A 14666-nucleotide genomic window follows, 5' to 3' on the forward strand; every position below is an offset into this window, starting at 1 on the left:
ACAATCAACTGCTTTCTTTACCAACTCTTCTTCCGGTATCTGAAGTAATTCTGGCATATTCCAGTTATACTCCCGTGGCATTTTATTTTCTTCGGGGACTTTTTCTTCTTCTTTTTCTTCTTTTTTTTTTTCTTCAGGATTATATGAATTACATAATGGATGTTCAACATGTTCATTCACAGCCTCCACTTCCTCCTCATTATCATCAACAACATCTTCCTCGGCAACGGTTGTTTCATCATCAAAATTTGGGTATTGACCAATATCAAAATCATTACACGCATGATCTGTTTCTTCTTCTGAAATATCATCAAAATCCGAGTATTGACCAAGATCAAATTCTGGGTATTGACTAGTACTCACAATTTTTTCTCTTGGCTCATCATCGTCTAATTGGTCAATACGAAAACCGAAATTTGGTGCTGAAAGTTGATTGGGATTTGGATTAGAGAAAGGTTATGGGTTTTGAGAAAAACTTAGTTGATTACTACCCGGTACTGACCCAACAATACTACTTCTAGGTTCAACAACATACAATGTAACATCATCACTTGAAACACTAATGTAAGCAATGAATCGTTCAACATCTTCATTGTCGGTTAACAAATAAACTTTACCATTCCTCTGATAAGATAGCCTAAATCCACTTAGGGGCTCTAAATTCAATTTCTTTGAAACACGTAACATTAGAGTTTCATAAGTTAACTTTTTTAATGACAGTTTTAGTTGAAGATTCATGGGTAAAGGCATATATTGTAAAACACCATGAACATTCTCCCATGACCCTCCAAAACACAAATCTATCCAAACATGATCAACATTAGATGATTTCATGGTTGTAAATTAATTTACTAAACAAACGAGCTGCGAAACTAAGATATGTTGCCGGATGGGGAAAGATGTAGGAACGGATATAGGAACGGATGTCGCCGGAGAGAGTGATAGATGGAGATGGAATGAGTTGCGATTTAGGGATTTAGGTTATGAGTTGTTGCTTCTGCGTAGATATACACAAAAAATTTGTGTTGCGAAACTAAAACCTATTGCGAACTTTGAAAATCGCATTGCGATTCTGTATTATCTCGTTGCGAAAGTAAGTATGCGTTGCGATTTTCCTAATTCGCAATGCGAATAAGTAAATCGCAATGCGAATTTGGAAAATCGCAATGCGATACTGACTATCGCAACGAGATTCTGACTTTCGCAACGAGATTCTGAAAATCGCAATCATCTTCAAAATCCCAATCACAACCGGCTTCACCTTTTGGGACTGTTAACTTAGGTGATTTTTAAATGCAAACGTTGTATTATGTGTATTTTATGTGTGCACTTTTAACATTTTCGGTTAGGCATGTATTAGTAACTTGAGTTTGAACATTGCTATGATCTGTTCAGTTGTTATCACTTATTAGACATTCATTTGACTATCGCAACGGGGAAATCGCAACGCGAAAATGGAAATCGCAACTAGAAAATCGCAATGCGAAATGAAAATCGCATTGCGATTTTCTCGTTGCGATTTTCATTTCGCATTGCGATTTTCTCGTTGCGATAGTCAGTTTCGTGTTGCGATAGTCTGTTTTGCCTTCAAGATAATACAGATTGAAAATCAACAAATCAACTATTACATTTTAATCAATTAAACAAGCACAAATAAGAATTATGTACACATCAATTAAACAAATCAACATTTACAAATCATCTTTTACAAATCAATTAAACAATCAAAAAATAATAATAATTCTTATTTCTTCATAAATAATTGAATCAATGAATCAACAACTTTGTTACCCCGTACATCCATTTCACGCAGCTCACTTAAGGATTAACCTGCAGAAACCAAACATTTGCTCAAACAAGACTTCCTACACATCTAAAACCTACAAACAATAAATTATTGAATTATAGGTACTTAACCAAACATTTTCAAACCAAAAGGAGTATATATGTTAACAAAACTTGCATTTGACTTACCAATTAACAATGGACACTTTCATAAGGCTGATGCAGGTAGGCAGCGTCTCGAATATATTGCTCTAGCCATATAATGCCGAAACCACAAGCCTACTGCAGCTCTATCTCTATCGGTGGGAGGTAGAAACTCTGTGCTTCCCATCGTCAAACGCGCCAAGCACAAGCATACGAGAGGACCACAATCCCCTCTGGCTCCCGGCGATTGTTGTGGCGCGGTCTCGTCTCTGACAACTGTGACATTGAACTTCTTTGGCTTCTTGTGTCCAGAATGAGTCCAATAATTTATCCCATCCAAGAATTTAGCCAAATGAGAGCTCCATCCCTTGATCATATCTCTCAAATCAGACAATGATATGTAATTTATCATGCTGTCATATACTATTATCTTCAGGGATGGGAGCTGAAGTTGGACGAGAAGCCAATGACGACGTTCCAAAACAGGGATAAACACCTGCAATTATAAGTAATAATTCATTTATTTGCGCACTTATTTATGAACACCTTTAAAAAATTTAAAAAATAAACACTAACCTTATCGACCTCCCACCATGCAGGATAAAGTTTAGCTTGTCCATTGCCCAACGAAAATGATTCATCTCGTTGATTCTTCAAGTGAACTGCGTGAAAAGCCACCGGCATTATTGTATATCGCGAATTTTTTTTATTTTTCCTAAGCTTCCTTATTATTAGTAGACGTGACACCCACGCATCGATATGATGTTTTACAAAAAAATACATATATTAGTGAATTACATTAATTTTTAAAAAAATTAATCAAAATCATATATAAGACAAATATAAGACTTACCTCCCCATCGAAATAGCCACTGTCTTCAACCCCTAATAGCACACCCCACCAAGACCGATCAAGCAACAAAAACATTTCATCGTTGAGTTTGCTTATGTCAGTGTAACACCCTTGGCTCCGCTCATGTAGATAAAAATCAACTGTGGTCTTAGCCCAAAGGGTATTATCCACAATTGTTTCCGGTAGTTGTCTCCTCTCCACTTCAGATACCGGAAGGGTACTAGCCGGTAACTCATACGAGAGCCAACTCTCATCCATCATGTCCGGAACCGGTGGGGGTTTCTCAATACTTCGATATATTACCCAATGTGAATCGGACTCTGGAATGGTGGGAGGGACCTCTTCAACGATGACAGTGGCCTCTTGAACGGTGGGGGGGGACTCTTGAGGGAGGATAGGGGCCTCTTGAACGATTGGAGGGGACTCTTGAGGGATGACAGGTGAGTCGGGCTTCTTCTTGCAGAGTCTTCGCACCATTGGGGTGAACGGAGACGTAATAGCACGTCCACGCCGTCTGATGCGTGAACTCCGTCGTGCAAGGAAAACCCGACGTAAAGCATCCACCTTATCGGGCCGCTAAAAAAAATTAATACATAAATCAGTAAATAAACAGACATGATATTAAACAAAGACAAATATGTTTCAAACTAGCATTGTATTCACCCAAGTCATTATTCTATCATAGTTCACAAAATGCTCAGATAACATTCCAGAAGTAAGCACTTATATAAACATTTAAAAGGACAACATATATAAATTCCAGAAGAAGAATAGTTTACTTTCGCAACACGAAACTTAAAATCGCAACGCGAAAATGACTATCGCAACGCGGAAATTGCTATCGCAATGTGAAATGAAAATCGCAACGACAAAATCGCAACGCGAAACACAAATCGCATTGTGATTTTCATTTCGCGTTGCGATTTTGTCGTTGCGATTTCATTTCGCATTGCGATTTTGTCGTTGCGATTTTCATTTCGCATTGCGATAGCCATTTCCGCGTTGCGATAGTCATTTTCGTGTTGCGAAAGTAAACTATTCTTCTTCTACAAATTGAAACTTGAATGGATTACATTGCTTAAACCAAAAGACAAAAACAAAACCAAAAACAAATACTAACAAAAACAGTTTAGCAGTATTGGCAGCAACCGAATGAATTACGAGTATGAAAAATCTTAAACTTACCTCGTTGCGTAGAGTATGAACCTCATTCTGCAACGATGCTACCATTTCACGTAGAGCTGCTACCTCACCGCGTAATGTAGACACCTCAACACGCCATGCACCATCGTCTTTGCGTAAAGTACCGACCTCCTCACGCAAGGCATTGACCTCATCACGTAACTCCCCTAACTCATCCCGTTGAGGTGGAGGTGGAGAACAGGGAGATAAACGTCTTGGCATCTTTGCCGGTCGCCTATCTTGCAGTGATGGTGGAGAAGAGGCTCGATGATGTGACAGAATAGGTGATGGCTGTCGTTGTGGAGGTGTATAGTCGGGTCGATCAGATGATGGCTCTGGGTGAGGTGATAGCTCTGGGCAAGGTGATGGCTCCCGAAGTAGAGGCTGCTCATCAACCGTTCCATCAAAAAAACGCTTACTAGCTTGCCATCAATCAGTGGCAAGCTCAGCTTCCATGGGTGTCAGCCTCTGTAGAGGAGTGTTGGCCTCCTAACAATATAAAAGCTCAAACAAAGTTAAACGTGTACTAGTAATAACTTGTTTATAAACATATGGTAGTATTTATGTTAACTTACATTATTTATTGTCGTATACCGTAGTAAATCTTCCCATTGCAAGGTTCGTTTCCTCTTCCAGGAAATAGCCCTGGGAATATCATTTGAAGTTTTTATTGCATATATCTTCATGGCGGGAAAGACCTCAAATATCCAAATCTACAAACAATATAATAACAAACATTAGTAATTGTTAAATAATTACTTATAATTTTGGAAACATTATATAAAAATTCTTACCTTAAAGGCCCAAATAAAGTATGTCAAAGTGTATTTGGAACCATCGCCATGCAAACTTTTTCGATCATCCAAGGCAGACGATAACTTATTCCATATTGCTTTCCATAAATACGAGCCCCACGGAAACAGGTTCCACGCATTTAGGTCTTCTACCAATTTGATTAGATCATTTGGAATAGGTTGTCTGGCCTCTCTGCCTAAAAAGTCGACATGCAAAAGAATTAGAAGGCATACTCGGACAACGTCGACGTCATCCATCTGAGTAAAACCATCTTTCTTATTCAACAATCTTGTCAGGTCTTCTACGTGTAGATTCGGCCTCTCCAGCTCAAGAAAAACCCGGGATAGCCATGATGGACGGGTAATGTGTCTAGTGTACCGACCTACATCATCGTGTCCGAAGCGTAGACCGGTGATTAAGCAAAACTCCTCCCGCCCAAAACACGTATACGCCGGTGGAAAATCAAACCATATCTCTTCATCACGACGTTGTATAGTCTCTGGTAGATCGCTAGTCATGGTTTGAAGAAACAGGTGTGTCAACATCGCATCTCCACCGGGATGTTGTACTTTCAGCCATGGCCCGAAGCATGTATCCTCAAACATTTTTCTTTGTGCAGGTGAAAGCTTCGACGCAATTGTTTTGGCCGGGCTGACTTTATTTCTTAAGGTCAATTGAGCCGAATAAAAGTTCTACAAAAACAATAAACATACTAAGTTAGATATACCAAAAACTACACTGTGAAGATATACCAAAAACAATAATAAACATAAAGAGTAGTAGTTTATTCTTCAAACTTAAATTTGCAACACTGTGAATTTCGTATTTGTCTTTGTTTTTTGGTTGAAGTAATGCAATTCATTCAAGTTTCAATTTGCAGAAGAAGAATAGTTTCTGAAAATGAAAATCGCAACACGAAAATGACTATCGCAACGCGAATTTGACTATCGCAACGAGAGAATCGCAACGCGAAACTAAAATCGCGTTGCGATTTGCATTTCGCGTTGCGATTTTCGGTTGATTTAATAAGCAATCTAAGTGAAATGGTTAATCTATTATTGAAATTACCAGTAAACTTATCATCAATTTCAATATGAAAAACCTAATAATAATGCAAAAATTTCAAAAAGAAAATAATTAAAAAAACTAACCCTCGTTGGTTGATTTGGTTGATTTTCCATTTCTGATTGTGAGGGTGGCTATGAGAGATAGAGATAGACGGATTTCGCAGGAGATGGGGACGGATTTCGTCGGAGATGGGTGAGAGAGTGAGAGATGGAGATGAGACTGAGTTGTGATTTTAGGTTTTAGGTTATGAGTTGCGATTACGGGATATACTGTGGACGGTTCAGTGTTCCAATATATTAATATTCGTGTTTGGAATTTAAAAATAAAATACTTGGCCAGGATACTAATGGCGCTTTGAAAATCGCATTGCGATTATGTATTATCGCGTTGCGAAAGTCAGAATCGCGTTGCGAAAGTCAGTATGTCGTTGCGATTTTGTATTATCGCATTGCGATAGTAAGTATCGCATTGCGATAGTCAGTATCGCATTGCGATTTTCCCAATTCACGTTGCGATTTAGTTATTCGCATTGCGAATTGGGAAAATCGCAACGACACTGTAGACCATCGCAACGCGATTTTCAACTATCGCAACGTGAAATGCAACGCGAATTTGCGATAATGGAGATCGTGTTGCGAATTAGCGATCGCATTGCGATTTTGTTGGTCATTTTGGCAAATCCGGAAAAAGTTGGTTAAAATTATATATTATATGGGAATTTTGGTCACTGAGGCGATTTTCTCTTATTTCACACATTTTAGGATAAGATAGCTGCAAACGGGCTCATGGCGCTCTGTGTTGCGAATGGTCAGTGCCGGTCACTCGCCTCGGATTCAATATGGGGATTTTGTCTGTTTCTTTTTGTATTTTTTAATTATCTGGTCAGTGATTGGCTATCTTTTGCTGCTTAAAATAGTGAGGGTTGATCTCAGTATTAATGCTCACTGACAGACTTACTGCCTTTATAGGTAGTTTTGTGGTGCGGCGCCTTAAAAACGACTAATATACGGCGTGACCGGTTAAATAAGTGATCGGTTAAAATTTAGACCAGTTATGTTATATTATTTAACTGAAAATATTATCAAGTACAATAACATATTAGGTAACGCTTATATAATGTAATAGATAGCGCTTATATAATAAAATAGGTATTTAACGGGAAATATTATCAAGTACAATAACATATTAGGTAGCGCTTATATAATGTAATAGGTAGCGCTTATATTGACCTATTTTATAAGTAAATCGGTATATTTATACCGGTAACATTGCAAATTTACCTATTACATTATAATTATCGGTTTCAATATTTCATAAGTGTCAAAACTTTTTATAAAAGTATCGACACTTTATGCTTGCACCTCGTTGGGCATTAATATTTCATTCTGGACAAAAATATCGACACAAACTAAAAAAGTGTCGATACATGATTTAGACTTATTCTCTCATAAAATCGGTATAATTATACCAGTTTCATTGACCATTTACCTATTACATTATACTTATAGGTTTCGATGTTTTAGGGATCGATATTTTTTAATAAATGTATCGACACTTTTTAAGGGTACACCTTTTTTGAAATTCATTCTAGACCATAAGTATCGACACTTTATGCTTGCACCTCGTTGGTTTTAATATTTCATTCTGGACAAAAATATCGACACAAACTAAAAAAGTGTCGATACATGATTTAGACCTATTCTCTCATAAAATCGGTATAATTATACTGGTTTCATTGAATATTATACTTATGGGTTTCGATGTTTTAGGGATCGATACTTTTTTAATAAATGTATCGACACTTAAAGGGTACACCTTTTTTGGCATTCATTCTAGACCGTAAGTATCGACACAACTTTAACAAGTGTCAATACTATATGCTGACCTATTTTAGCATAAAATCAGTATATTTATATCGGTTACATTGTAAATTTACATAATACATTATAATTATTGGTTTCGATGTTTTCGGGATCGATACTTTTAATAAGTGTCGATACTTTATGTTGACCTAATATATTATGCGTGCACCTCGTTTGGGTCGATACTTGTTACATTGTTAATTTACCTATTACATTATAATTATTGGTTTTGATGTTTTTTGGGTCGATTCTTGTAGTTATTGTACATACCTAAATATGTAATGCGAATTTAATGTTGTACCCACCCTTTAACTACCACTACCAATACCACATCCTATTGAAAGCAGCACGACTGAAACATGTTCAAAATGAACATTTGCTTACATCTTCATCAACTCCTGGACCACTGAACTTGCACAACAAAATTTTTGCCATGGATAATACTGATGTAGACAATGTTAAGCCAACCAAGGAATGCCATGAAGTACATAATGTTGATGAATCTGACAGATTGGTTGGTCAGCTCTTCTGTTCACGTGATCAAGCTTGGTACTTTTACAAGGGATTCGCACGGGAACATGGGTTTAGTGCACGTAAGGGAACAACACGGCTTGACGTGGAAGGGAATGTGAAGACACAAGAATTTTGTTGTTCCAAAGAAGGGTTTCGAGTATCAAAAGTCAATACTGTTGATCGTCAACGTGCTCATACGCCAGTCACAAGAACAGGATATAAGGCTAGAGTCGTAGTTGCAGCAACAAATACAAACGATCAGTGGGTTATAAGTAAGTCTGATCAGAAACATAATCATGCATTGTGCACACCTGCTATGACACCATTTATGCGTTCTAATAGAGCTGTAAGTAAGGCTGATATCGATAAGGCAACAACATTGAAAGAGATCGGTGTTGGCACGTCACAAGTAATGAACTATTTAAAGCAGCAGGCATGGGGCTATCATAATGTTGGATTTACACATAAAGACCTCTACAATGCACTTCAGAGAGGTAAAACAAAGGAAATCGTCGATGGGGATGTGAATGCGCTTATTGCCTACTTTGATTATAAGAAACATGATGATCCCGGGTTTTTTATGATATACTCGGTAGACGAATCGGGGGCATTGTATAATCTTATTTGGTCGGATTCTACATCGAGATCGGATTACACATGCTTCAGTGATGTAATTGCGTTCGACACAACGCACAAAGATAATTTGTATGGTAGACCAATTATGCCTATTGTTGGTGTCAATCATCACCATAACACAATTGTGTTTGCCACTGCCATAATCGCTGACGAGACGTCTCAATCTTTCGAGTGGGTGCTACAGAATTTTTAAGAAGCCATGATGAATAAATCACCTATTTCAGTTGTCACCGATGGGGATAGGGTAATGCAGAGGGCTATCAAATCTGTTATCCCTTATGCTAAGCACAGATTATGTTCTTGGCATCTTTCTCGCAATGCACAAGCTAACATTGGTGACCCAAAGTTTACAGCAGCATTCTCAAAATGCATGGCTTCCTGGTGGACAACCAAGGAATTTTGATATTCAATGGCGTTCGGTTGTTTCAGAATTCAACGTCCAAAAGCATCCATGGGTGATTGAGAAGGGAAATACACGACACTTATGGGCACAAGCATATCTAATCGGACATTTCTTTGCCAATATTCGCTCAACACAAAGGTGCGAGTCTATGAATGCTTCACTAGCTATTGCACTGGAACACAAGAAGACATATTTAGATGTTGTTCGTGCAATTGAAGATGGAATTAGTAGAATGCGTATGAACGAGTTGAAAGCGGATTACTTAAGTTCCCATAAGAAGCCCTTCCAGATCACAAAACTGGTCGACCTTGAAAGCCATGCCGCTGCGATTTTTACCCGCGAATCTTTTTGTGTGTTCCAAGATGAACTTATACGGGAGACATTGTACCGGATTGAGGCAGAGATTAAGTCCTTATCAGATGAATGTCAACATTATATTTTGTCAAAGTACGCAGAAAAAAATAGGAAATTTGAAATTAGTTTTGATTCTCGTACGAAAACTCTAATTTGCTCCTCCAAAAAATTCGAGACCGTTGGACTTCCGTGTCGCCATCAACTTCAGATTTTAAAGCACTTGGACTACACATATTTGCCTGGGACTTTGATTCAAAGTAGGTGGACTAATGATGTGAAGGCTTCTGCACCCAGTTATGTTGATTTGAATGTGTCTCCAGAAGTGATGCAAATGGCAAGGTTCGTTGCTCTACGTTCAACGTCAAGTAGGTTATGCTACATTGCATCAAAGACAGACGAGTCTTTCAAAACCGCAAGAGATGAGATGAAAAAACTAATAGAAGAATTAGAAAACTCGTTTGGTTTGAATGATTCAGTCAACCAGAGCATTGTAGTAAACAACGTTCGTGACCCTCAACGAAAATAACGCAAGCGAAAAGAAGTGCCGAAGAACAAGGTCGAGAAGAAAATTAGGTGATGTGGGTACTGCAACGGTGAGGGACATAACAAACTATCATATCCTCAAGTCAAGCTCAGTTTGAGTACAAGCACACAGCCTACATCAACTGATTTTTTCGAAGACGGAATGGAATGACAACGATCTCCATATATCGTAAGTATCAAAATGACTCCTATTGTGTATAAGAAACATGTACATATAAATATTTTGAATGAAGGAAGAAAACACGAATTACTTAAAATTAGCGACACAATATTAAAAAGTGTCGATATAGGTTGTAGACCTATTCGCTCATAAAACCGGTATATTTATACCGGTTATATTACAAAATTATCTATTACATTATAATTATGGGTTCCGATGTGTAAATGTCGACACTTTTTGACAAGGTATCGACACATTTTTCTTCTATTCTAGACATAAAGTACTGACACAATATTAAAAAGTGTCGACATAGGTTGTAGACCTATTCGCTAATAAAACCAGTATACTTATACCGGTTATATTACAAAATTATCTAGTACATTATAATTCTGGACATAAAGTACCGACACAAAATTAAAAAGTGTCGATATAGGTTGTAGACCTATTCGCTCATAAAACTGGTATATTTATACCGGTTATATTACAAAATTATCTATTACATTATAATTCTGGGTTCCGATGTGTAAATTTGACACTTTTTGACAAGGTATCGACATATTTTTCTTCCATTCTGGACATAAAGTACCGACACAATATTAAAAAGTGTCGATATAGGTTGTAGACCTATTCGCTCATAAAACCGGTATATTTATACCGGTTATATTACAAAATTATCTATTACATTATAATTCTGGGTTCCGATGTGTAAATGTCGACACTTTTTGACAAGGTATCGACACATTTTTCTTCCATTCTGGACATAAAGTACCGACACAATATTAAAAAGTGTCGATATAGGTTGTAGACCTATTCGCTCATAAAACCGGTATATTTATACCGGTTATATTACAAAATTATCTATTACATTATAATTCTGGGTTCCGATGTGTAAATATCGACACTTTTTGACAAGGTATCGACATATTTTTCTTCCATTCTGGACATAAAGTACCGACACAATATTAAAAAGTGTCGATATAGGTTTTAGACATATTCGCTCATAAAACCGGTATATTTATACCGGTTATATTACAAAATTATCTATTACATTATAATTCTGGGTTCCGATGTGTAAATGTCGACACTTTTTGACAAGTTATCGACACATTTTCTTCCATTCTGGACATAAAGTACCGACACAATATTAAAAAGTGTCGATATAGGTTGTAGACCTATTCGCTCATAAAATCGGTATATTTATACCGATTATATTACAAAATTATCTATTACATTATAATTATGGGTTCCGATGTTTTTTCAATCGATACTTTTTGAAAAGGTATCGACACATTTTTCTTCCATTCTGGACATAAAGTACCGACACAATATTAAAAAGTGTGAAAACTTTGTTGTGGATATCATGGAAAACAATGATATAGTAATGTGTTTCGATACATTTGCAAGCAGATGTAAAATACAATAATAACTAGTATTGATATTTCAACAATCCTCAAATGTATATGTATACAGAGAAGCAAATATGGAATAATTAATGAAAAAATACACACAATATAATCACACCAAAATATACATACACAAGAATGTTCAAATAATGTATCGACAAACGAAATTAATCCGATGAAAAAGGGTTATTTCTAACGAAGTCAGGAACATTAGAGGCCTTCAACAAATTTTCCAAATACTCTCGTATGTTTCTGCCTTTTTCTGAGGACATACATAAATAATTTCAATTATCAAACTAATGAGGTGCAATTTTACTAACAATAAACTAAATTCGCATAAGCATGAATAAATTTGTGTCATACCTAAGCATTGTCGTTCGAATGGGAAGCAGCGTCAAAGGTATGTGGACATATGTAATTGTATTTCTATATAAACACATAAGTTGTTAAAATAATCAATGTCTGAACACATGTTCAACTGGAAAAACATATTGCATAAATGCAACTTACCGGATTATAAATCATTTTTTCCGCTGAATCATCGACCAAAAGTTTATTTAGCTCGTTAAAATCTGGACACGCGTTCCAAACATCATTGAGATCTTTACAGTAGGTAACAATATCGTATGTTTTGCATTTTGCTTGATCCTGTTCACAAACAGTCGAACATAAATATGTAGGAATCATAGACAACGAAAAGTCAGCAAATTGTAATGATATTCATCTTACCCACACGAATAGAAAATGCTCAGGAAATAAAGATAGTTTCTCAAGTACACGGTCGACGTTATGCCTGAGATTGTAATCAAGTTTGAATGTTAACATTCAAATGTATATTAACGATTTTGACTACAGTAATTCAATTGCTCCAAACATGTTCTAACCTCATCTTTGAAGACCAAAGGGCAACAACAAAATTATCGACACAAAATTGCATAAATTCAAATAATCATGTTCTAAGGACAACATCTACAACATGAAGAAAATGAGATTAAAGTTCTACGCTTATATGTTAAAATAATGGATACAAAAGAATAGAATTAAAACCTGCAGGCAGTCTTGGGATGTAGGTAAGGACACCATTGAGATAAAAAATTAAAAGTTTTCTTGAAGGCGGCGTTGCAGACACGATATACTTGTTTGGATCATCATCATCATCGTCGTCATCTTCATCGTCATCTTCATCGTTAGCTTCATCTTCATTGACCGCTTGGTTGTCCACATCTGTTAAAAGAAAATAAAATACAGTTCAGAACGTGTAAATGTTTAGAAACATAAATAATGAATTACCTAACTCGTTTGATGTCGTTGACGTAATTCGTCACGCAACATGGAGACTTCATGTTGCAATGATGAAATATCGGATCGCATTCCACTCACAAGGGAATCAATATGCTCCCGAAAATTGACTATGTATTCTATCACGGTCTTAATTGTGACATCCTCTGCAACTAGAGCTTCTTCCATCATTGCGTCTCCACTTGGTTGCTCTTCTTCATGGCCAACGGGGTCTATTTCCTCCCTCTCTTGATCTAATCCGACCTCCTTGACACGCTTCCAACCGAGTTTTTCAACAAAATCATATCCCGCTTTTTTAATAAATACTATGTCAATCTTGCGGGTTAATCGAACAGGGGCGTCATGCGAAAAATCAACTTCCTTCTTCTTCAACAGATAGGTGATGACACATCCATATGGTAGTGTAGTTGAAATTGTTGCTCCCTTTGTGACCATATATACAATTGTATTAAATATGAGTTTTGCAATGTTTGGAGCCGTTTTGGATTTGGATTTATACTTTGCTATCCATCAATAATCGCTGTCTCGAAGCGTTGAATGTTTTCCCCCACTAGGCCGGATATACCATGTGAGCATTTTGTGAAACACTCTCGACTCTACATCGAGGTGAATTGGGCTATTTCTAGCAACCCGTTTAATTGTAGACCAATCTACACCATTTTCATCTGAATCCCCTTTATTCGCTACACCTAAACCCTCCGCAATAGTTTCCGGAGATATATATATATCCTTCCCCATGACATGTGTATTAATTCCTATTATATTAGTCTTATTAGGCTCGTGCTGTAAGGAAGCATTGTTGTAGAAGACTCTAACTAGGTTGGGATAATATCTTGGTTCTACACCAAGGAATTCAAGCCAACCCCAAGATGTAAATGTGGATTTAAAACTAAATGCATATTTATCATCAAACAAGAAACCCAGGTCAATGACACGTTCGGGACGAATCTTCCTTACTTTAAAACTCGTCTGCCATCTTTGTTTCTCCATATCGGATCTAAAGTTCAGAGTTTCGAAGGACCTGATTTCCTCAGAAGAATCGTTTGTTTCAGAAGGAGGTTGTGGTTGAGAAGAACTGGGTTGATAATGCTAGTATTCTTCGGAGAGAAGAGTTACGGGTTTTTCGATTTAGAGTACTATATATAATGAACGATGGAAAAACACTTGATATTTAAATTAGTATCGACAAAACATTAAACAGTGTCGATACATATTATATACCAATTCTCCCATAAAACTGGTATACTTATACCGGTTAGATTGAAAAATTACCTAATACATTATACTTTTGGGTTTCAATGTTTATGGGATCAACACTTTTTATATATGGATCGACACTTTATGGTTGCACCCTGTTTGCCATTCATTCTGGACCAAAAATATCGACACAAACTACAAAAGTGTCGACACATTATTTAGACCTATTCTCTCATAAAACCGGTATACTTGTACCGGTTAGATTGAAAAATTACCTATTACATTATACTTATGGGTTTCGATGTTTATGGGAGCGACACTTTTTATATATGGATCGACACTTTATTGTTGCACCCTGTTTGCCATTCATTCTGGACCAAAAATATCGACACAAACTACAAAAGTGTCGATACATTATTTAGACCTATTCTCTCATAAAACCGGTATACTTGTACCGGTTAGATTGAAA

Source organism: Hibiscus syriacus, unplaced genomic scaffold (assembly GCF_006381635.1).
Source record: "Hibiscus syriacus cultivar Baekdansim isolate YM2019G1 unplaced genomic scaffold, ASM638163v2 tig00112453_pilon, whole genome shotgun sequence".
Taxonomy (NCBI): domain Eukaryota; kingdom Viridiplantae; phylum Streptophyta; class Magnoliopsida; order Malvales; family Malvaceae; genus Hibiscus; species Hibiscus syriacus.